This window comes from Pan troglodytes, chromosome 8, assembly GCF_028858775.2.
Source record: "Pan troglodytes isolate AG18354 chromosome 8, NHGRI_mPanTro3-v2.0_pri, whole genome shotgun sequence".
In the NCBI taxonomy this organism is placed as follows: domain Eukaryota; kingdom Metazoa; phylum Chordata; class Mammalia; order Primates; family Hominidae; genus Pan; species Pan troglodytes.
Genome location: NC_072406.2, coordinates 89,051,983 through 89,076,455, shown reverse-complemented (window position 1 = coordinate 89,076,455; position 24,473 = coordinate 89,051,983). Strand labels below are relative to the sequence as shown.

The window sequence follows — 24,473 nt, the reverse complement described above, 5'->3', positions numbered from 1 at the left end:
GACCAATTTCACTTACAAATATTAATTCAAATATAGCAAATATGAAAATAAAACTTGCAACATATGTACAAAATACATATTTCAATATTAGGAATTATTACAGTGTAATTCTCCACACTAACATGTCTGAGGTGAAAATCATATTGTAATTTCTATATATGGTGAAAGAGATTTGATAAAAACACCTTGATCAAAAATCACAATAAAGTAGGTAATTTTCTTAACATTATAAACAATATGTATTTTAAAAATCAGCATTAGACGTAATGAAGGAACTACAGAACTCTTCCCATTCCAATAATGATTCCAAAAAGAAAGTTTTAGAAACTCAGCTTTGTTTATTATGTCTAGCTTATTCTATTAGACAATTTAAAAAGTGAGATGTCTTTAAAAATTGGAATGGAGGCAAACTTTTATTATTTGCACATTATGATTATATCTATGAAAAATCCAAGAAAATCAACTGGAAAACACTAATGAATTATAAAAGAATCAAATAAGTTGATTGGGTAAAAAAAAACTGAACTACAAAAGAGAATAGTCTCCCTAAGTACAATTATGAAATATAAAAATGTGAAACTATTAAGAAGTAAAAAATTATATGAAACAATTAAAAATAAAATATTAATTAGCTTAAAATAAATATTCAATGAAAAAATACTCAATATTATTAGTCATCATGGAAATGTAAGTTAAAACTACAATGAGAAACAACTTCATGTACACTACGATGGCTATTTTAAAAGACTGACAATACCAAGGGCCGTGAGGATGTGTAGCAACTAAACCTTCCATACATTGCTCATGGTAATGCCACTTTGGAAAACAGTTTAGTAGCGCCAGCAAAGTTACAGATGTACTTTTTATTAAAAAGAGACAATTCCACTCATAGTATAAAACCAGATATTCACAGCAGCTTTATTCATAATAACCCTAAACTGGAAACAATTCAAAGCTTATTGACAGGTGAATGTATAAACAAATTATAATGTATTTATGCTATGAACTACTATACAACAAAGAAAAGAAATGAACGACTGATGCATATAAGAATATGAATAAATTTCAAAAATATTATGTTGCCCAAATAATCAAAACAAAAAAGATACATACTGTATGATTTCATTTATATGAAACTCTAGAAAAACCTCTATAGCGATAAAAAGTAGACTTGTGGTTGCTTGGGGAAAGGCAAGAAAGGAGAAGATTGATTAGGATATGATATGATTGAAATTTGGGGGTCATAGAAATTTTCTATATCTTTATTGTGGTTGTTATATGGCTGTATAAATTTGTCATAATTAATGAAATGCACAGTTAAAATCAGCGCATTTCATTGTACGTAAACTATACCTCAATATAGTGACTGAAGAAAACAAAGACAAATTATAAAATGACAATAATCAAAATTGTCTAGTACTGATGCTTGACTTGACAGATTAGAGAGATAGAATAGACAGACAAGAAATTCTTCCCATATATCTAATCATTTAGCATATGAGAAAGATGGCATTACTTATTAGTGAAGGAAAGGTGGGTAATTCACATGATATCAAGATAGAGTAGTCATGTATAAAAGATACAGCTTTATGCCTGTTACGGGTTAAATTCTGTCACCCAAAAAGATATGTTGAAGTTTTAACTCACACTACCTCAGAATATGGCCTTATTTGGGAATAGTGTCATCGCAGATGTAATTAGTAAAGATAAGGTCACACTTTACTCAGTGGGCCCATAATACAATATGACTGGTGTCCTTATGAGAAGACACAGACAGAGATTGAAGTTGGCTATGTGATGATAGAGGCAGAGATTGGAGTGATGCATTTATAAGCAAAAGAACACCAAGGATTGCTGGCCACCACGAGAAGCCAGGAAGAGGCAAGAAGGATTTGTCCTAGGGTCTCAGAGACAGCATGGCCCTGCTGCTAACTAGATTTAGAACTTCTCACCTTCAGAACTGTGAGAGAATACATTTATGCTGTTTTAAGTCCTTCAGACCAGTTGTAGTACTTTGTTATGGCCCTAGGAAATTAATATAAGGCCTATATAACTCCTTTTGCAAAAAATAAGTAACTGAAAAGATTAAAAAGAAAAAGCAATAAAAGAAAACATGCTAGACATGAAAAGAAAATCTCAGATTGGGAAAGGTATTATAAAAATGATGAAATATTCAAAAGCCAAAAACTGGAACATTGTTGTAAACAACTAAATCATTTAAAAAGTATTCATACAAATTAATAAAATATGTATAGCTCTTGATTTTATTTGTTAAGTTTTGAGAGAATTTTTCTATCTATGTCCTGGAGAGGATCTTGTTATTTTTCAGTGTATGGAAAGCTTTTTCATTCATCGTCAAACATTGGCATCAAGATTATACTGGCCTGATATAATGAGCTAAAAAGTGTTTCCACTTTTTCAATTCCCTGAGAGAGTTTATATAAAATTAGTGCTATTTTTCGCCCCCAGTCTTTGGAAAAAAATCACTGATGAAGCTGTCTGTACTTGGAAATTACTTTGTGAGAAGTATTTTCATTACAGATTCAGTATACTTAATAGATGTAGAACTATTTAGATTTTCTTTCTCCTTTTCTGTTGGGTTTTGTGAATTGTGTTGGTTTAGGATTTGTCTATTTCATGTAAATTTTCAAAAATTTTAGTATAATACTGTTTATAAAATCTTTTTATTATCTTTGTAATATTGGAAACATCTGTCCTTTTTTATGTTATTGGTAATTTGTACCTTTCATTTTTCTGATGTAAATCTCCTTTCAATTTCCTTTAGGCAGAGTATATTTGTGATGAACTCTCTTAGTTTTTTTGCTTGTCTGGAAATATCTTTGTTTTTTTATCTCCCCTTAAATGATAATTTAGTAAGAAAATATAATTCTAGTTTAGTTTAGGCAGTGTCAATATAATAATCTTTTCTTTTGAGTTTTCTCTCTTCTTTCTGGCTACATACAAGTTACTATCTTGATCTTTGCTGTTTTGTGGCTTCATTGAATAGAAGTTGTCTATTTCATGTAAATTTTCAAAACTTTTAGAATAAAGTTGTTCATAACATCATCTATATTGGGAGCATCTATAGATATGTCCTCTTTATTATTCTTGTTATTGGTAATTTGTGACTTTCTTTTTCCTTTTTTAAAAAAATTAACCTTATTAGTTTATTAGTTTTTCAGAGAATCAACTTTTAGAATGAAATAAGGAAAATGATTCTAGAAGTAAAGTGTGAAATCCAGAATGAAGAGTGAGCAAATAAATTAGTAAACATGTGGGTAAATAAGAAAACAATGACTTTAAAATGAAAAGCAATAAATACGAGCTAAGGAAAAATAGTTTAACAATAGAAGAGGAGTAGATATAGAGTGATGATCAGAGTTAAACATTCTACATTCTATGACTTGCTCAGAAGATCAGAGATTTTTTTTTTTTTTTTTTTAAAGACAGAGTCTTGCTCTGTCACCCAGGCTGGAGTGCAGTGGCGGAATCTCAGCTCACTGCAACCTCTGCTTCCTGGGTTCAAGCGGTGATCCTGTCTCAGCCTCCCCACTAGCTGGGATTATAGGCGCCTGCCACCATGCCTGGCTAATTTTTGTATTCCTAGTGGAGATGGGGTTTCTCCATGCTGGCCAGGCTGGTCTTGAACTCCTGACCTCGGGATCAACCTGCCTTGGCCTCCCGAAGTGCTGGGATTACAGGTGTGAGCCACTGTGCCCAGCCACTGTTTTTTTAAATATCATTAAGTTTAGTGTGCAATGTTAAAATTTAACAGTAACCATTGGCTGGGGGTGGTGGCTCAAGCCTGTAATCCCAGCACTTAGGGAGGCAGAGGTGGGCAGATCATGAGGTCAAAAGATCGAGACTATCCTGGCCAACATGGTGAAACCTCATCTTTACTAAAAATACAAAAATTAGCTGGGCATGGTGGTGCATGCCTGTAGTCCCAGCTACTCGGGAGGCTGAGGCAGGAGAATCACTTGAACCCCAGAGGCAGAGGTTGCAGTGAGCCAAGTTCGTGCCATTGCACTGCAGCATGGTGACAGAACAAGACTCTGTCAAAACAAAAACAAAAACAAAAACAAAAAACAAAAAACAATCAAAAGGAAGAAATAGGGTTTATAACTTCCAAATCAGTACAGGAGAAAATGCAACCAAAAAATCTACCCAAAATAAACCACAAAAATGTTAAAAAGAAGCATCAAACAAGCAGTGCAATTAAGGTGGTAGAAGTAAATATAAACAGATATATAAATGAACATAAGTGAACCAAATACTTTAATTAAAAATTAGTTAAAACATTGTTTATGGAACTTCCATCGCTTCTTGGCCTCATGGCTAAGATCAAGTGTGGAACTTCCAGAGACAGCCAAGGGGAAGTTGGGCAACTATAGCTACTTTCTGACTGGTTAGAGATTACTGAATTGATACTGATTTCTAAAACGTCTCATCTGAGTACTAAAAGCAAATATTTATGGACCCTGAAGGAGTCTGAAATGTAAACAATAATAATAACACGGTGGTTCATGCCTGTAATCCCAGCAGTCTGGGATGCCAAGGCGGGTGGATCACTTGAGGTCGGGAGACCAGCCTGGGCAACATGGTGAAACCCTGTCTCCACCAAAAACTACAAAACTTAGCCAGGTGTGGTGGCATGTGCCTGTAGTCCCCAGCTACTCAGGAGGCTGAGACAGGAGAATCGCTTGAACTTGGGAGGCAGAGGTTGCAGTGAGCTGTGATTGTGCCACTGAACTCAAGCCTGGGGGACAGAGTGAGACTCCATCTCAATAAATAAATAAATAAATAAATAAATAAATAAATAAATAAATAAAATAACTAGACTAATATGAGACAAAATATGAGAATGACAAAAAACAGCTTTACAATAGACATGTTGAATGTGGATGTGGATAATTTGCCCAAAGTATATACAATTCTAAACTCATAGGCATCCAATAACTTGACATCTGACCTCAAAATATGTTTTAAAATAGCAACTCTTACAACTAGGAAATATTAAACACCACCATAATGAATGAAATATTCTATTTCAATGTAAGATAAATCATAAGACAAAAAATTAGATAAACTTAGAGACAGTTTCAAATCAGTATGTATTTAAAAACTAAGAAGTTTAGTGAACTGGCATATATAGAATACTGCGTCCAATATTTCAAGAACTCATTATTCTTAAGTACACAGGAAATAGGAAAAAACAACCATGTAACTAATCAGTAAAGCAAACCTCAATAAACTTTAAAGAAGTAGTTTTAAATAAAAGAACAAATCATTTGGGAAATTAGAAAATCTTTGTACCTGAACATTAATGAATATTCTACACATGAAAATTTTTGACGTGAAGATAAACCGGTACTTAAAGGGAAATTTAAAGCCATATATGCCTAAATTAGAAATGAAGAATGGCTCCAATTGATGAGTTCAGTATTTCTCTTGAAAACTAAAAAAAGAGAAACCCAAACGAATTAACATTAAGAAAATAAAAGGAAGGAAATAATTAAAGACAACCATAGAAATTTATGAAAATGAAGATCTAATAGAATGCATAAGCTTTAAAGCCAAGAGTTGTTTCTTTGAAAAGTCAAAGATTAGTAAAAAGGAAAATAATAATGACAAAGAGGAAACAAATAAATTATATGAGATATGAAAAATGGGCATAGAGATATATCTAATAATAAGAAGAAGAATATAAACCATTTATGCTAATATATTTATAAATAAAAATGAAGTTAATTTCTTAGTTAAAAATTTTTTTAACTGTCTTTGATACATAGTAGGTAGATATATTTATGGGTCACATGAGATATCTTGGTACAGGCATGCAAGGTATAATAATCACATCAGGATAAATGGGATATCCATCACCTCAAGCATTCATCATTTCTGTTTCAAACAATCTGATTATATTATTTTAATTGTTGTAAAATGTACAATTAAATTATTTTTTACTATAGTCACCCTGTTGTGCTAGCAAATACTAGGTCTTATACATTCTAACTATTTTTTGTACCCATTAACGATCCCTACCTCCCCCTATCCATCCACTACACTTCCTAGCCTCTGGTAACCATTCTTTCACTCTCTATTTCCGTGAGTTCAATTATTTTAATTTTTAGCTCGCACAGATAGGCAAGAAAATGCAATGTTCATCTTTTTGTGCCTAGTTTATTTCACTTAGCATGATGATCTCCAGCTCCATCCATGTTGCAAATGACAGGGTCTCCTTCTTTTTGTGGCTGAATAGTACTCCACTGTGTATATGTATGACATTTTCTGTATCCATTCATCTGTTGATAGATGCTTAGGCTGCTTCCACGTCTTGGCTATTGTGAATAGTGCTGCAATAAACATGGGAGTGCAGATATCTTTTCAATATGCTGATTTATTTTCTTTTGTGTATATGCTTACGAGTGGGGTTGCTGGATCATATGATAGCTGTACTTTTAGTTTTTTGAGGAACCTCCAAACTGTTCTCCACAGTAGCTGTGCTAATTCACATACCAACAAAAAGTGTACAAGAGTCCCCTTTTCTCTACATCCTTGCCAGCATTTGTTTTGCTTGCCTGTTGAATAAAAGTCATTTTAACTGGGGTCGAATGATATCTCATTGTAGTTTTAATTTGTATTTTCCTGATGATCAATTATGTTAAGCACCTTTTAATATATCTGCCATTTGTATGTCTTCTTTTGAAAAATATCTATTCAAATTATCTGCCCATTTTTAATGGGATTATTGGATTTTTTTCCTATAGAGTTGTTTGAGTCCCTTATATATTCTGGTTATTAATCCTTTGTCAGGTGAGTAGTTTGCAAATATTTTCCCCCATTCTGTGGGTTGTATCTTCACTTCGTTGATTATTTCCTTTGCTGTGCAGAAATTTTTTTAACTTCATGTGATTCCATTTGTCCATTTTTGCTTTGGTTGCCTGTGCTCGTGGGGTATTACTCAAGAAGTCTTTGCCCAGTACAATGTCTTGGAGAGTTTCCCCAATATTTTCTTCTAGTAGTTTCATTGCTTGAGGTCTTAGATTTAAGTCTTTAATCCGTGGTGATTTGATTTTGTATATGGTGAGATATAGGGATCTAGTTTCATTCTCCTGCATATGAATATCTAGTTTTCCCAGCACCATTAATTGAAGAGACTTTCCTTTCCTCAATGTACATTCTTGGAACCTTTGTAAACAATGAGTTCACTGTAGCTGCATGGAAATATTTCTCTATTCTCCCCCACTGGTCTATATGTCTGATATTTTTTAGGAGAGTACCATGCTGTTTTGGTTACTATAAATCTATAGCATAATTTGAAGTCGGGTAATGTGATTCCTCCAGTTTTGTTGTTTCTGTTTAGAACAGCTTTGGCTATTCTGGGTCTTTTGTAAGTCCATACCAGTTATGATGTTATAATATTCTGTGTTTTTCTATTTACCTACTATTACCCGCGAGTTTTGTACCTTCAGATGATTTCTTATTGCTCATTAATGTCCTTTTCTTTCTGATTGAAATATTCCCTTTATCATTTTTTGTAGGATAGGTCTGGTGTTGATGATGTTTTTCAGTTTTGTTTGTCTGGAAAAGTCTTTATTTCTCCTTCATGTTTGAAGGATATTTTCACTGGGTATACTATTCTAGGGTAAAAGTTTTTTTTTCCCCTTCAGCACATATAAGGTTTCCACTGAAAATCTTATATGTCTATTGCCAGACATATGGGAGTTCTATTGTATACTCTTTGTTTCTTTTCTCTTGCTGCTTTTAGAATCCTTTCTTTATCCTTGACTTTTGGGAGTTAGATTATTAAAGGCCTTGAGGTAGTCTTCTTTAGGTGAAATCTGCTTGGTGTTCTATAACTTTCTTGTACTTAGATATTGATATCTTTCTCTAGGTTTGGAATATTCTCTTTGAATAAACTTTCTACCCCTACCTCTTTCTCTACCTCCTCTTTAAGGCTAGTAACGTATATTTGCCCTTTTGAGGCTATTTTGTAGATCTTGCAGGTGAGCTCTGTGATTTTCAATTCTTTTTTCTTTTTCCTCCTCTGTGTATTTTCAAAAAAACCTGCTTCAAGCTCACTAATTCTTTCTTCTCCATGATTAATTCTGGTATTGAAAGACTCTGATGCATTCTTAAGTATGTCAATTGTATTTTTCAACTCTAGAATTGCTGCTTGATTCTTTTAAATTTTTTCAATCTCTTTGTTAAATTTATCTGATAGAATTCTGAATTCCTTCTTGGTGTTATCCTGAATTTCTTTGAGTTTCCTCAAAGTGGTTGTTTTGAATTCTCTGCCTGAAAGGTCACCTATCTTTGTCTCTCCAGAATTGGGCCCTGGTGCTTTATTCACTTTTTTTATTTTATTTTATTTTATTATACTTTAAGTTTTAGGGTACATGTGCACAATGTGCAGGTTTGTTACATATGTATACATGTACCATGTTGGTGTGCTGCACCCATTAACTCGTCATTTAGCATTACGTATATCTCCTAATGCTATCCCTCCCCACTACCCCCACCCCACAACAGTACCTAGAGTGTGATGTTCCCCTTCCTGTGTCCATGTGTTCTCATTGTTCAGTTCCCACCTATGAGTGAGAACATGCAGTGTTTGGTTTTTTGTCCTTGCGATAGTTTGCTGAGAATGATGGTTTCCAGTTTCATCCATGTCCCTGCAAAGGACATGAACTCATCATTTTTTATGGCTGCATAGTATTCCATGGTGTATACGTGCCACATTTTCTTAATCCAGTCTATCATTGTTGGACATTTGGGTTGGCTCCAAGTCTTTGCTATTGTGAATAGTGCTGCAATAAACATACGTGTGCATGTGTCTTCATAGCAGCATGATTTATAATCCTTTGGATATATACCCAGTAATGGGATGGCTGGGTGAAATGGTATTTCTAGTTCCCCAGCAACAGTGTAAAAGTGTTCCTATTTCTCCACATCCTCTCCAGCGCCTGTTGTTTCCTGACTTTTTAATGATCGCCATTCTAACTGGTGTGAGATGGTATCTCATTGTGGTTTTGATTTGCATTTCTCTGATGGCCAGTGATGATGAGCATTTTTTCATGTGTTTTTTGGCTGCATAAATGTCTTCTTTTGAGAAGTGTCTGTTCATATCCTTCACCCACTTTTTGATGGGGTTGTTTGTTTTTTTTCTTGTAAATTTGTTGGAGTTCATTGTAGATTCTGGATATTAGCCCTTTGTCAGACGAGGAGGTTGCAAAAATTTTCTCCCATTTTGTAGGTTGCCTATTCACTCTGATGGTAGTTTCTTTTGCTGTGCAGAAGCTCTTGAGTTTAATTAGATCCCATTTGTCAATTTTGTCTTTTGTTGCCATTGCTTTTGGTGTTTTAGACATGAAGTCCTTGCCCATGCCTATGTCCTGAATGGTATTGCCTAGGATTTCTTCTATGGTTTTTATGGTTTTAGGTCTAACATGTAAGTCTTTAATCCATCTTGAATTAATTTTTGTATAAGGTGTAAGGAAGGGATCCAGTTTCAGCTTTCTACATATGGCTAGCCAGTTTTCCCAGCACCATTTATTAAATAGGGAATCCTTTCCCCATTGCTTGTTTTTCTCAGGTTTGTCAAAGATTAGATGGTTGTAGATATGCGGCATTATTTCTAAGGGCTCTGTTCTGTTCCATTGTTCAATATCTCTGTTTTGGTACCAGTACCATGCTGTTTTGGTTACTGTAGCCTTGTGGTATAGTTTGAAGTCAGGTAGCGTGATGTCTCCAGCTTTATTCTTTTGGCTTAGGACTGACTTGGTGATGCAGGCTCTTTTTTGGTTCCATATGAACTTTAAAGTATTTTTTTCCAATTCTGTGAAGAAAGTCATTGGTAGCTTGATGGGATGGCATTGAATCTATAAATTACCTTGGGCAGTATGGCCATTTTCACGATATTGATTCTTCCTACCCATGAGCATGGAATGTTCTTCCATTTCTTTGTATCCTCTTTTATTTCATTGAGCAGTGGTTTGTAGTTCTTCTTGAAGAGGTCCTTCACATCCCTTGTAAGTTGGATTCCTAGGTATTTTATTCTCTTTGAAGAAATTGTGAATGGGAGTTCACTCATGATTTGGCTCTTTGTTTGTCTGTATAAGCATTCTTATTGGTGTATAAGAATGCTTGTGATTTTTGTACATTGATTTTGTATCCTGAGACTTTGCTGAAGTTGCTTATCAGCTTAAGGAGATTTTGGGCTGAGAAAATGGGGTTTTCTAGATATACAATCATGTCGTCTGCAAACAGGGACAATTTGACTTCCTCTTTTCCTAATTGAATACCCTTTATTTCCTTCTCGTGCCTAATTGTCCTGGCCAGAACTTCCAACACTATGTTGAATAGGAGTGGTGAGAGAGGGCATCTCTGTCTTGTGCCCATTTTCAAAGGGAATGTTTCCAGTTTTTGCCCATTCAGTATGACATTGGCTGTGGGTTTGTCATAGATAGCTCTTATTATTTTGAGATACGTCCCATCAATACCTAATTTATTGAGAGTTTTTAGCATGAAGAGTTGTTGAATTTTGTCAAAGGCCTTTTCTGCATCTATTGAGATAATCATGTGGTTTTTGTCTTTGGTTCTGTTTATATGCTGGATTACATTTATTGATTTGCTTATGTTGAACCAGCCTTGCATCCCAGGGATGAAGCCCACTTGATCATGGTGGATAAGCTTTTTGATGTGCTGCTGGATTCGGTTTGCCAGTATTTTATTGAGGATTTTTGCATCAATGTTCATCAAGGATATTCGTCTAAAATTCTCTTTTTTGTTTATGTCTCTGCCAGGCTTTGGTATCAGGATGATGCTGGCCTCATAAAATGAGTTAGGGAGGATTCCCTCTTTTTCTATTGATTGGAATAATTTCAGAAGGAATGGTACCAGCTCCTCCTTGTACCTCTGGTAGAATTCGGCTGTGAATCCATCTGGTCCTGGACTTTTTTTGGTTGGTAAGCTATTGATTATTGCCACAATTTCAGAGCCTGTTATTGGTCTATTCAGAGATTCAACTTCTTCCTGGTTTAGTCTTGGGAGGGTGTATGTGTCAAGGAATTTATCCATTTCTTCTAGATTTTCTAGTTTATTTGCATAGAGGTGTTTGTGGTATTCTCTGATGGTAGTTTGTATTTCTGTGGGATCGGTGGTGATATCCCCTTTATCATTTTTTATTGCATCTATTTGATTCTTCTCTCTTTTCTTCTTTATTAGTCTTGCTAGCGGTCTATCAATTTTGTTGATCTTCTCAAAAAACCAGCTCCTGGATTCATTAATTTTTTGAAGGGTTTTTCGCGTCTCTAGTTCCTTCAGTTATGCTCTGATTTTAGTTATTTCTTGCGTTCTGTTAGCTTTTGAATGTGTTTGGTCTTGCTTTTCTAGTTCTTTTATTTGTGATGTTAGGGTGTCAATTTTAGATCTTTCCTGCTTTCTCTTGTGGGCATTTAGTGCTATAAATTTCCCTCTACACACTGCTTGACATGTGTCCCAGAGATTCTGGTATGTTTTGTCTTTGTTCTCATTGGTTTCAAAGGACATCTTTATTTCTGCCTTCATTTCGTTATGTACCCAGTAGTCACTCAGGAGCAGGTTGTTCAGTTTCCATGTAGTTGAGCAGTTTTGAGTGAGTTTCTTAATCCTGAGTTCTAGTTTGATTGCACTGTGGTCTGAGAGACAGTTAGTTGTAATTTCTGTTCTTTTACATTTGCTGAGGAGAGCTTTACTTCCAACTATGTGGTCAATTTTGGAATAGGTGTGGTGTGGTGCTGAAAAAAATGTATATTCTGTTGATTTGGGGTGGAGAGTTCTGTAGATGTCTATTAGGTCCGCTTGGTGCAGAGCTGAGTTCAATTCCTGGGTATCCTTGTTGACTTTCTGTCTTGCTACCCCAGTTGTTCCTTTCCATGTTTAGCGTTTCCTTCAGGAGCTCTTTTAGGGCAGGCCTGGTGGTGACAAAATCTCTCAGCATTTGCTTGTCTGTAAAGTATTTTATTTCTCCTTCACTTATGAAGCTTAGTTTGGCTGGATATGAGATTCTGGGTTAAAAATTCTTTTCTTTAATAATGTTGAATATTGGTCCCCACTCTCTTCTGGCTTGTAGAGTTTCTGCCAAGAGATCTGCTGTTAGTCTGATGGGCTTCCCTTTGTGGGTAACCCGACCTTTCTCTCTGGCTGCCCTTAACATTTTTTCCTTCATTTCAACTTTGGTGAATCAGACAGTTATGTGTCTTGGAGTTGCCCTTCTCGAGGAGTATCTTTGTGGCGTTCTCTGTATTTCCTGAATTTGAATGTTGGCCCGCCTTGCTAGATTGGGGAAGTTCTCCTGGTTAATATCCTGCAGAGTGTTTTCCAACTTGGTTCCATTCTCCCTGTCACTTTCAGGTACACCAATCAGACGTAGATTTGGTCTTTTCACATAGTCCCATATTTCTTGGAGGCTTTGTTCATTTCTTTTTATTCTTTTTTCTCTAAACTTCCCTTCTCGCTTCATTTCATTCATTTCGTCTTCCATCACTGATACCCTTTCTTCCAGTTGATCACATCGGCTCCTGAGGCTTCTGCATTCTTCACATAGTTCTCGAGCCTTGGCTTCCAGCTCCATCAGCTCCTTTAAGGACTTCTTTGCATTGGTTATTCTAGTTATCCATTTGTCTAATTTTTTTTCAAAGTTTTTAACTTCTTTGCCATTGGTTTGAATTTCCTCCTGTAGCTCGGAGTAATTTGATCATCTGAAGCCTTCTTCTCTCAACTCGTCAAAGTCATTCTCTGTCCAGCTGTGTTCCATTGCTGGTGAGGAGCTGTGTTCCTTGGGAGGAGGAGAGACGCTCTGATTTTTAGTTTCCAGTTTTTCTGTTCTGTTTTTTCCCCATCTTTGTGGTTGTATCTACTTTTGGTCTTTCATGATGGTGATGTAGAGATGGGTTTTTGGTGTGGATATCCTTTCTGTTTGTTAGTTTTCCTTCTAACAGACAGGCCCCTCAGCTGCAGGTCTGTTGGAGTTTGCTAGAGGTCCACTCCAGACCCTGTTTGCCTGGGTATCAGCAGCGGTGGCTGCAGAACAGCAGTGGCTGTAGAACAGCAGATATTGGTGACCCACAAATGCTGCTCCCTGATCGTTCCTCTGGAATTTTTGTCTCAGAGGAGTACCCGGCTGTGTGAGGTGTCAGTCTGCCCCTACTGGGGGGTGCCTCCCAGTTAGGCTGCTCGGGTGTCAGGGACCCACTTGAGGAGGCAGTCTGCCTGTTCCCAGATGTCAAGCTGAATGCTGGGAGAACCACTATTCTCTTCAAAGCTGTCAGACAGGGACATTTAAGTCTGCAGAGGTTACTGCTGTCTTTTTGTTCATCTGTGCCCTGCCCCCAGAGGTGCAGCCTACAGAGGCAGGCAGGCCTCCTTGAGCTGTGGTGGGCTCCACTCAGTTCGAGCTTCCCAGCTGCTTTGTTTACCTAATCAAGCCTGGGCAATGGCAGGCGCCCCTCTCCCAGTCTCACTGCCACCTTGCAGTTTGATCTCAGACTGCTGTGCTAGCAATTAGCGAGACTCCGTGGGCATAGGACCCTCTGAGCCATGTGCAGGATATAATCTCCTGGTGTGCCGTTTTTTAAGCCCATTAGAAAAGTGCACTATTAGGGTGGGAGTGACCCGATTTTCCAGGTGCCATCTGTCACCCCTTTCTTTGACTAGGAAAGGGAACTCCCTGACCCCTTGCACTTCCTGCGTGAGGCAATGCCTCGCCCTTCTTTGGCTCCTGCACAGTGCACTGCCCCCACTGTCCTGCACCCACTGTCTGGCACTCCCTAGTGAGATGAACCTGGTACCTCAGATGGAAATGCAGAAATCACCCGTCTTCTCCGTTGCTCATGCTGGGAGGTGTACACCGGAGCTGTTCCTATTCGGCCATCTTGGCTCCATCTGCTTTATTCACTTTGATAAGGTCATGTTTTCCCAGACGGTGTTGATGCTTGTAGATACTCATTGGTGTTTGGGTATTGAAGAGTTAGGTATTTATTGCAGTCTTTGCAGTCTGGGCTTATTTGTACCCACCCTGCTTGGGAAGGATTTCCAGGAATTCAAAGAACTTGAGTGTTATGATCTAAGCTGTATCTGCATTAGGGGGGACCCATGGCCCAGTAATGCTGTGGTTCTTGCAGATTCATGGAGGTACCACCTTAGTGGTCTTGGATAAGATCCAGAAGAATTCTCTGGAATACCAAGTAGAGATGCTCATTCTCTTCCCTTATTTTCTCCAAAACTAACAGAGTCTATCTTTCTGTGCTGAGCCACCTGGAGCTTGAGTGGGGTGACACAAGCACCTCTATGACCATCACCACCGTGACTGCACTGGGTCAGACCTGAAACCAGCAGACCACTGGGTCTTGCCCAAGGCTTGCTGTAACCTCTATCTATCTACTATCTATGTTTGCTCAAGACCCTAGGACTAGATAATCAGCAGATGGTGAAGTCAGACAGGCTTGTGTTTTTTCCTTCAGGGTGTCAAGTTCCCCAGGCCCAGGGTGGGTCCAGAGATGCCATACAGAAACCAGGGATGGGAGTTAAAAACCTACAGCGTTCAACTGTACTGATGCTGAGCTGGCTCTCAAACAATGAAACAAAGTCTTTCTTACTCTTCCCTCCCTTTTCCACAGGCAGAGGAGCCTCACCACATGGCCACCACAACCACAGTCGCATGAGGAGTACTGTCAGGCTTCCACCAATGTTCACTTAAAGCCCAAGGGCTCTTACGTCAGCTTGTGGTGAAAGTTGCTAGGCCTGGGAGTCACCCTTCAGGGTGATAGGCTACTGTCTGGCTCAGAGCAGGTTCAGAAATGCAATCCAAATGCCAATGCCTAGAATCGGGGACCCTAAGAGCCTGCCTGGTGCTCTAAATCTCTGTGGGCCAAGCTGGTACCTAAGGTGCCTCCCAAGTAGCTGGGACTACAGGCACGCACCATCATGCATATTCTTTATCAATCTGTCTTCAAGTTAGCTGTTTCTTCTGACTATTGAAATCTACTACTGAGTCCCTTCTAGTGCAATTTTTATTTCTGTATTGTGCTATTTCACTAAACATTTCCGTTTTGTTCTTCTTTAAAAAAATAAAACTTCTTTATACTTATTGACATTCTGTATTTGCTATGACATTGTCATCATACCTTCCTTAACTTCTTTAAGCATGGTATTTTTTAGATCTTAGAACTTATTTATAATAACTGTTTTGAAAGCTTTGTCTGCTAAGTCCTACATCTTAGTCCTCTTTAAGTTGTTCCTGTTGCCATCTAATGATCTTGTGTGCAGTTTACTCTTTCCCCTTCCTTTGCGTGTCTCATATTTTTTGTAAAAAACTGGATATTTAAAATACTATACTGTAGCCACTCTGGATACTGATTTTTCTTCCCAATTATACTTTGTTGTAATTATTACTTTATATAACTTTACGTCTTATGAAGAAGCCAAGAGAAGAAAGGAGAACAGCTATACATTATGGAGTTTAAAAAAATATTAACTTTATTAGTATAGTTTCTTAGGTACTTTTTCATTGTTGGTTGGCTTGTTGATTTGTTTACTCACTTCCTTGAACTCATATAATAAATTATATTTCTCCCTGCAGCGTGACACCTTTGATGTTGCTCCTGAGAGGGTACAGCCTAGGGATGGAGATAGTCACCCTGGGATTTACAGTGCTTTTAGTGGAGCTTTCTGGCCGTCTCTTTATGGGTTTCTAAGTTAAACTGCTTGCCTCTCTTGGTTTCACACCCAGCCGTTGGGGTACACTAAATTGTAGGCTGATTGTTCTATTGTTTTTGACAATGACATGGAGCATAAATAGCTTCACAGTCTCATCTAATAACGTAAGAGCCCCTCATAAGGGTAGTTTTTGAAGCAAGTCACTGAAATTTGTTTTGACTCCAGGAGGGCTCTTCTTGGCTGTCTTTTTTCTTGTTGTTGTTGTTTTATTTTCCTAGTAACTAGTTGGCCTAGAGTTTAACTGATGCTTTTATTGGATCTACCAACATCCTTTCAATTGCTTACATCTGAAATCTCCATTGTTTTTGACAGTGCACTTAGGCTTGAACTTTTCTACAGTCTGTTCCAAATGAAGTCAGTTCCCCTGGGGAAAGCATTGGCTCTTTCTGTTCTTATGGGCTGATTTTTCTCCTGAGCAAAAATTTTAGGCGACTTCTCCAGAGGTGAGATGGGGACAGTGGCATGCTACTCTTGAGTGACATCCTTGATTTATGGGCAAAGCGCTGGGTGGAGGCAGCAGCCTCTGGTCTTTTCTTGCCTCCCCAGGCATGAAAACCACCTTACCAACATGCTCAGGTGAGGGTAATCAGGACTCCAGTATTCTTAGCCTTCTACACCTGAGCTAGAGCCTTTACAAGAAGCAGGTGGGTAAAGGGAGGGAACGCCTGACCTCTTACCCATATTCACCTGGAATTTAGCCTCTGCTACATGGAAGTTAACAGGTATAAGAAATGCTGGTAGCCTGCCTCAGCGAGAGAGATACAGTAGCACCTACATGGGAACTGGATGGAGAGACCCATCTTATTGACCAAGCTCAGTCAGAAAGGCACTTCCACCACACTGAGCTGAAAAAGGGGAGAGAGGGATTAGGTCATAGCTCAAGTGCCACAGACACTCACTGTTCTTACCCAGCTTTAATAGATTTTGTTAAATATTCCCAGAGACTTTAAATGGCTGTTCATTTTATAATTTTTACCAATTATAGTTATTTCACTCAAGAGAGGATTTGCATGGCTCCTCCTGATACCATTCATGATGTTGTCTTCTTTGGGAAATTATTTTGCAAGATACGGAAAAGCACAACCTACAAAAGAAAAGTACACTTAACTGCATTCAGATTAAGAAATTCTCTCATTAAAAGATAGTATAGCAGCAGTAAAAAAAGGCACAGGTTGGGAGCAATTTTTTGAAACAAATATAGCCAATAAAGAACAGATATATAAAATATCTAAAGAACCCTCAACACTCAATAAAAAAGACAACAATCCAATGGAATAAAATTAATGATAGATGTGAATTGACAACTTGGAACAGAAACTGACATGATCAGAATATTCCTACAAACACTCAACCTAAGTAATTATCTAAGCAATGTAAATTAAAACCACGGTGAGCTACTATTACATACCTATCAGATTAACAAGCATTAAATTATTTCATCAACAACTTGCAGTGCCCAGAGTATAAATGTCAAATGCCATTCCCACTGAAACACACACACGCACACACACACACACACACACACACACACACCAAGGATCCCTGGAGAAGTGGATAATTTCAGACCTGGGCCAGGATAAATATAAGATGAGCGTGCAATAGCCTATCACAGAAAATAACAAGAAGGGTATCGAAACTGTCAAAGTGACTCAAGATCCAACTCAAGGAGGCTCCATCAGACAAAGGTGAAAAATCTGAGTATCAGAAAGAACAAGAACTGAGATGGATTGAACCCCATCAATTATATTTAAATTCATGAGCTTTTATACTTTATTATTTTGAATTCTAAATAATACAAAAAATAAATTTATTAGTCATCATTGAAGAGTGGTTGTAAACCAACTCATTTTTTCCAAGAACAGATAAACATTATAAAACAAATCATTTTTGTTTCATCTTTACTGTATGAACCCTACTACTAAGTAACTCAACAGTAGAAGGGAAAGTTTCTCTTCATAGAAGTATTCCAGCTATTTAGTTGAGAAGGGGTGAGAAAATTAGAATTAAACATTTTGCAGCATGAAACAAATTACGAATGTAGAGATTAAGTACCAACTGCTAAAATCACAAGGAATCAGATAACCAGGCATTACAATGGAAAAATACGATACCAACCCTGTAGCCTATAGTCCTAACTAGCAACTTCCTGGTCATATCAAACAGCATCATGGAGATGCAATCAGCAAAATCCAGTCTGTGGAAAATTCTACAGGATAAAACATTTAATTTCTTTAACAAGTAAAGGAAGTGGGGAAACAGAAAATAGGAAAAGGAATCTGCAGACCAAAAGAATACATGAGACATTAATCATTTCCAATATGTGAATTTTATTTGATACTGATTAAAACTATTAAAAATGTTCATGATGATACTGACACTATTGGATATTTGCTGGTAAGAAATTTTTTTTTGAGGTGTGGTACTGGCACTGTGGTCATTTTTTAAATAAAAAAGTCTTAAAGTTGTAATACCATACAATATTTACAAATTAAATGATAATGATTTTTTTTTTTTTTTGAAACGGAGTTTCGCTCTTGTTGCGCAGGCTGGAGTGCAATGGCGCGATCTTGGCTAACTGCAACCTCCCCTTCCTGGGTTCAAGTGATTCTCCTGCCTCAGTCCCCTGAGTAGCTGGGATTACAGGCATGTGCCACCACACCCGGCTAATTTTGTATTTTTAGTAGAGACGGGGTTTCTCCATGTTGGTCAGGCTGGTCTTGAACTCCAGACCTCAGCTGATCCGCCTGCCTTGGCCTCCCAAAATGCTGGGATTACAGGCATGAGCCACCGCGCCCAACCGATAATGATTTTTATGCCTGTGGTTTGCTAAAACATGACATGTGATAAGGGAAGTGGATATCAGCACACATGAAATAATACTGACTATGAGATGATAATTCTTGAAACTGGGTAATGGATACTTAGGATCCATTACGTTGTTTCTCTATTTTTTTATGCTTGAAAATCTCCATTAAAAGCTTAAAAGTTTTAAACAATACCATATCTTAGTAACGATTTGGAGCAATGAGTACTTTTACAGACTGCAGAGAAGAAGGGGAATGGGTTCACTTATGGGGCGGAAGTAAAGTAATCATTAGCATACTTTAAGATGTACATCGGGGGCCGGGCGCGGTGGCTCAAGCCTGTAATCCCAGGCTTGGAAGGCCGAGGCGGGAGGATCACGAGGTCAGGAGATGGAGATCATCCTGGCTAACGTGGTGAAACCTCGTCTCTACTAAAAAATACAAAAAAAAAAAAAAAAAAAAAAAAAGAAAGATGTACATCACCTACGACCAAGCAATTCTGCCCCTGCATATGTGATGACTACGGAGGAGTTCTCCCAGATGTGCACAAGGTGGCAGGCAAAATACTTTCAGAGCAGCACATATTTGTGTGTGCCAAAAATTGGAAGCAGCCTTGATGTTCGTCAACAGAATAGACAGAGTGTGGTGTATTCATCAAATGCGTTTCAATAGAGCAGTAAAAGTTAATGAATTGTAGCTACATAAATCAACTTTGATGACTCTCACAGATACAATGCTAAGATGAAAAAAAGAAAAAGCAAAAAAAAGTAAATTTTAGAAAAATTCACATGTTTTTATAAAGCTTTAAACATATAACAACGTTACACTCACACATATGGGAATAACTGGAGATGCTATACAATTATAATGATATGAAAAGACGGATAGGTACCAAATCACGGGTGGAGAGTACCTGTCTAACAGAGAGAAAAATGTGTTTCAGGAAAGGTACAAAATAGAATTGAAGTGTATGGGTCATGTATTAACTGTTATGCCCAGTTGTACACATAATACACAAGTGTTTAGTATTTTATAGCATTTTATATGCCTGAAGTTTCACAATTTTAAAATGTCAAAATGAGTGAAGGAACTGAGTAAAGGTTATGAGTCTAGAAAAGTAAAGCATGGAAGAGAGAACATAGGACCCAACATATGCAATCCCAGGAATGGCCATTGTAAGGAGATATTTGTGCTGATTCTTGAAGGATAACAATGAAATGAGCAAATACTTTCTTCTAAGAGACAGAAAAAGAAAGAATGTTCAAAGTAAGATAAGCCATTTTTTTTGCAGGGCCTGCAGGTCAAATACATGAGGCTGATTTTTTTTAATAGCAAGGGAGTTAAGAATGGTTTTTACCTTTTAAAATTGTTGCATTTAAAATAGTGTGTTATGTTCGTCTGTGCTACTTTAACAACATACATGAGATTGGGTAATTTATAAACAATGCACATTTATTTCTCACATTTCTGGAAGTTGAGAAGTCCAAGGTCAAGGCACCGGCAGGATTGGCATCTGGTGAGGGCTGCTCTCTGCTTCCAAGATGGCGCCTTTTTGCTGAAATTTCCAGAGGGGAGGAAGGTTGTGTTCTTGCATGATGGAAAGTATGGAAGGACAAGAGAGCTCTCCCTTCAGCCTTGAGCTGTTTCATAAGGGTGTTAATTCCATTCCTGAGGCCAGAATATTCAGGACTTAATCACTCCCTAAGTGCAACATCTCTTAATACTGTTGCATTAGGAATAAATTTCAACATGAATTTTGGAGGGGACACTATCATTCAAACTATTGTAGATGGCTATTTAAGTATCTACATAGTATCCTGAGTTTTGCCTCTTGGTCCACAAAGCCTAAAATTTTACTATTTGACACTTTAAGAAAAAGTTTGCCCAGCCCTAGAGCTTTAAATATTTGTTTCCCAGTACTTCTGTATGTATATTCCTGGTGCTGATATAGAAACAAAAAAATACCCTCAGTTATAAAATGTCTTATGAGCTTAAGGGAGTAAGTGCAGTTTTATATTAGTCAGTGGCAAAGGTTGGAAATATAATTAAAACTGCCTTAAACAAAAAGGGTGGATTATTTGCTTATGTGTCTAAAAGTCCAGCATCATGGCTTTAGGCCAGCATGGCGAGCTCATTGTGCTCAATTACATCACGTGTTGTCTTTTTTTGTTTCTAGAGTCTGCTTTCTTCTGCACTGACTTCATTCTCAAGCAAGCTCTCCTGTTTTTTGTTTTTTTTTTTTGAGGCCAATATTACTTTAATACCAAAAGCAAGATAAAGGCATTACAACAAGTACAATACAGACCAGTATCCTCCAGTGTCTTCAACAAAATATTAGCAAAAAATATTCCCCAAAAAATTAGCTAATAAAATTCAGCCTTGTATGAATTACACACAATGGTCAAATAGGATTTATTCAAGGTATGCAAGTCTGGTTCAATATTCTAAATTCAATCAATATAATCCACCACATCTATAGATGAAAGAAGAAAAATTATATGGTTATATCAATTGCTGATAAAAATCTTCAGCAAAATATAACTGGGGGCACTTCCTCAGTTAGATAAAGAACATCTACAAAACAAACAAACCTCCAGATAACATCATCCTTAGTGGGGAAAAATGGGTGCTTTCTCCATAAGACCAAGAACAAAGCAAGAATGGCCCTTCTCCCTGCTCTTATTTACACCATACTTGAAGTCCCTAGTGTAATAGAATAAAAAGCTAAAATAAAAGGCATGTAGTTGGGGAAGAAAGAAACCAAATTGTCTGTAGACAATGTGATTGTCTATGTAGAAAATACCAAATAATTTTTTAAACCTTTCTGTAACAAATAAATGAGTATAGCAAGGTTGCAGGATAAAACGTTAATATACAAAGGTCGACTGTTTTCCTTTTTTTTTTTTTTTTTTTTTTTGAGGCAGAGTCTCACTCTGTCACCCAGGCTGGAGTGCAGTGGTGCAATCTCAGCTCACTGCAAGCTCCACCTCACGGGTTCACACCATTCTCCTGCCTTAGCCTCCCAAGTAGCTGGGACTACAGGCGCCCACCACCACGCCTGGCTAATTTTTTGTATTTTTTTTAGTAGAGACGGGGTTGCACCATGTTACCCAGCATGGTCTTGATCTCCTGACCTTGTGATCCGCCTGCCTTGGCCTCCTAAAGTGTTGAGATTACAGGCATGAGCCACTGTGCCCAGCCAGTCGACTGTTTTTCTTTGTTTCTTTTTTTTTTTTTAATCATACTTTAAGTTCTAGGGTACATGTGTACAACATGCAGGTTTGTTACATATGTATACATGTGCCATGTTGGTTTGCTGCACCCATTAACTTGTCATTTACATTAGGTATTTCTCCTAATGCTATCCCTCCCCTTGCCCCCCTCCCCACGACAGGCCCTGGGGTGTGATGTTTCCCTCCCTGTGTCCAAGTGTTCTCATTGTTCACTTCCCACCTATGAGTGAGAACATGCGATGTTTGGTTTTCTGTCCTTCTGTCCTTGTGATAGTTTGCTGAGAATGATGGTTTCCAGCTTCATCCATGTCCCTACAAAGGACATGAACTCATCCTTTTTTATGGCTGCATAGTATTCCATGGTGTATATGAGCCACATTTTCTTAATCCAGTCTATCATTGATGGACATTTGGGTTGGTTCCAAGTCTTTACTATTGTGAATAGTGCCACAATAAACATACATGTGCATGTGTCTTTATAGCAGCATGATTTATAATCCTTTGGGTATATACCCAGTAATGGGATCACTGGGTCAAATGGTATTTCTAGTTCTAGATCCTTGAGGAATTGCCACACCATCTTTCACAATGGTTGAACTACTTTACACTCCCAACAGTGTAAAAACGTTCCTATTTCTCCACATCCTCTCCAGCATCTGTTGTTTCCTGACATTTTAATGATCTCCATTCTAACTGGTGTGAGATGGTATCTCATTGTGGTTTTGATTTGCATTTCTCTGATGACTAGTGATGATGAGCATTTTCTCATGTGTCTTTTGGCTGCATAAATGTCTTATTTTAAGAAGTGCCTGTTCATATTCTTTGCCCACTTTTTGATGGGGTTGTTTTTTTCTTGTAAATTTGTTTAACTTCTTTGTAGATTCTGGATATTAGCCCTTTGTCAGATGGGTAGATGGCAAAAATTTTCTCACATTCTGTAGGTTGCCTGTTCACTCTGATGGTAGTTTCTTTTGCTGTGCAGAAGCTCTTTAGTTTAATGAGATCCCATCTATCTATTTTGGCTTTTGTTGCCATTGCTTTTGGTGTTTTAGTCATGAAGTCCTTGCCCATGCCTATGTCCTGAACGGTATTGCCTAGGTTTTCTTCTAGGGTTTTTATGGTTTAGGTCTAACATTTAAGTCTTTAATCCATCTTGAATTAATTTTTGTATAAGGTGTAGGGAAGGCAGCCAGTTTCAGTTTTCTACCTATGGCTAGCCAGTTTTCCCAGCACCATTTATTAAATAGGGAATCCTTTCCCCATTTCTTGTTTTAGTCAGGTTTGTCAAAGATCAGATGGTTTTGTTTCTAGAGTCTGCTTTCTTCTGCACTGACTTCATTCTCAAGCAAGCTCTCCTGGTTTTTGTTTGTTTGTTTGTTTGTTTGTTTGAGAAATATTGTATTTAATGGTAAAGCTTAGCACACCCAAGCACCAGGAATGATGTGGAGTTGCAGCAGCAGGGACACGCAGGTGACCGTCAGGGAGGGCAAAGAGGATGAGGAAGGCAGCCATCAAACCGAAGAGCCCCAAGTCCCCAGGCAAAGCCCATAATGACACAGGAGAAGAACTGCTGCTTGAGAGACGGGTTTCTGGCATAGCCAATGATCAAGCTACCAAACACTGTTCCAATGCCAGCCCCTGAACCAGCCACACTTACTGTGGCTGCCCCAGCACCAATCAACTTGGCTGCTGTGTCAATGTTCCGTGAGACAACACTGGTCTAAAACTCCTGTCTGGCCACCTGGAGTGGGGAGCTGCTATAGGAGGGCTGTTTAGATGAATTCTCTGGGCTATTCAAGAAGGAGGCAGACACAGGCCTGATTAGACCCCTGGTACAACAGCACATCAGAGCTGGAGAAATGAGTAGTGCCCAGGTCTGCATTTTTTCAGTCTGCACTCCCACTGCCCTGCAGCCCCTGCTCAGCCCACAGCGCTCGCCTGGCTCAATGTGACTGACTCACCTCCCAGCTTTAGCCCTTAGCAATGGCAGCTCCAGGCTTATAACATCCTATTAATTATTAGTCCAGGAAATTTCCAAGAGTATATATTCCTTATCCCGGCTTGGATTAAGTGCCCATCCCTGGATCTGGGGGTGGGTATTACACCTCCTTGAACACATAGCCAGAAAATATAGGAGGCAATTTTCTAGAGGAAAATGACAGGACTGTTCCATAAGAAGAAAGAGTAGATATAGGATAGGCAGAAACCTTCACGCGTTCCCTTTAAACTCTGTGCAGACAATGTTTTTTGTTTACTGGAAAGTTATTTCCCCTCTACTCCCACCCCTGCCAAAACTGATGATAAACTGACTCTCCCCAACTCTTTGGGTAATATAAAGTTTTCTATAGTCCTAGGCTGCTCACTTTTTGGTGGACCAATGTATGGATTTGTCTGCTTTGGTTTCAGTATGTAGCTTTATTTATTTATTTTTTTTGAGATGGAGTCTCACTCTGTTGCCCAGGCTGGAGTGCAGTGGCGTGATCTCGGCTCACTGCAAGCTCCACCTCCCGGGTTGACACCATTCTCCTGCCTCAGCCTCCCGAGTAGCTGGGACTACAGGCACCCGCCACCATGCCTGGCTATTTTTTTGTATTTTTAGTAGAGATGGGGTTTCACCGTGTTAGCCAGGATGGTCTCCATCTCCTGACATCATGATCCACCCGCCTTGGCCTCCCAA

At 38.1% G+C, this 24,473-nt stretch overlaps 1 pseudogene; it reads right to left on the bottom strand.

Moving 5' to 3' along the window:
- Positions 1-13,052: 13,052 nt before the first annotated feature.
- LOC739565 (ATP synthase F(0) complex subunit C1, mitochondrial-like) lies at positions 13,053-23,702 on the bottom strand (annotated as a pseudogene).
- Between the last annotated feature and the right edge of the window lie 771 nt (positions 23,703-24,473).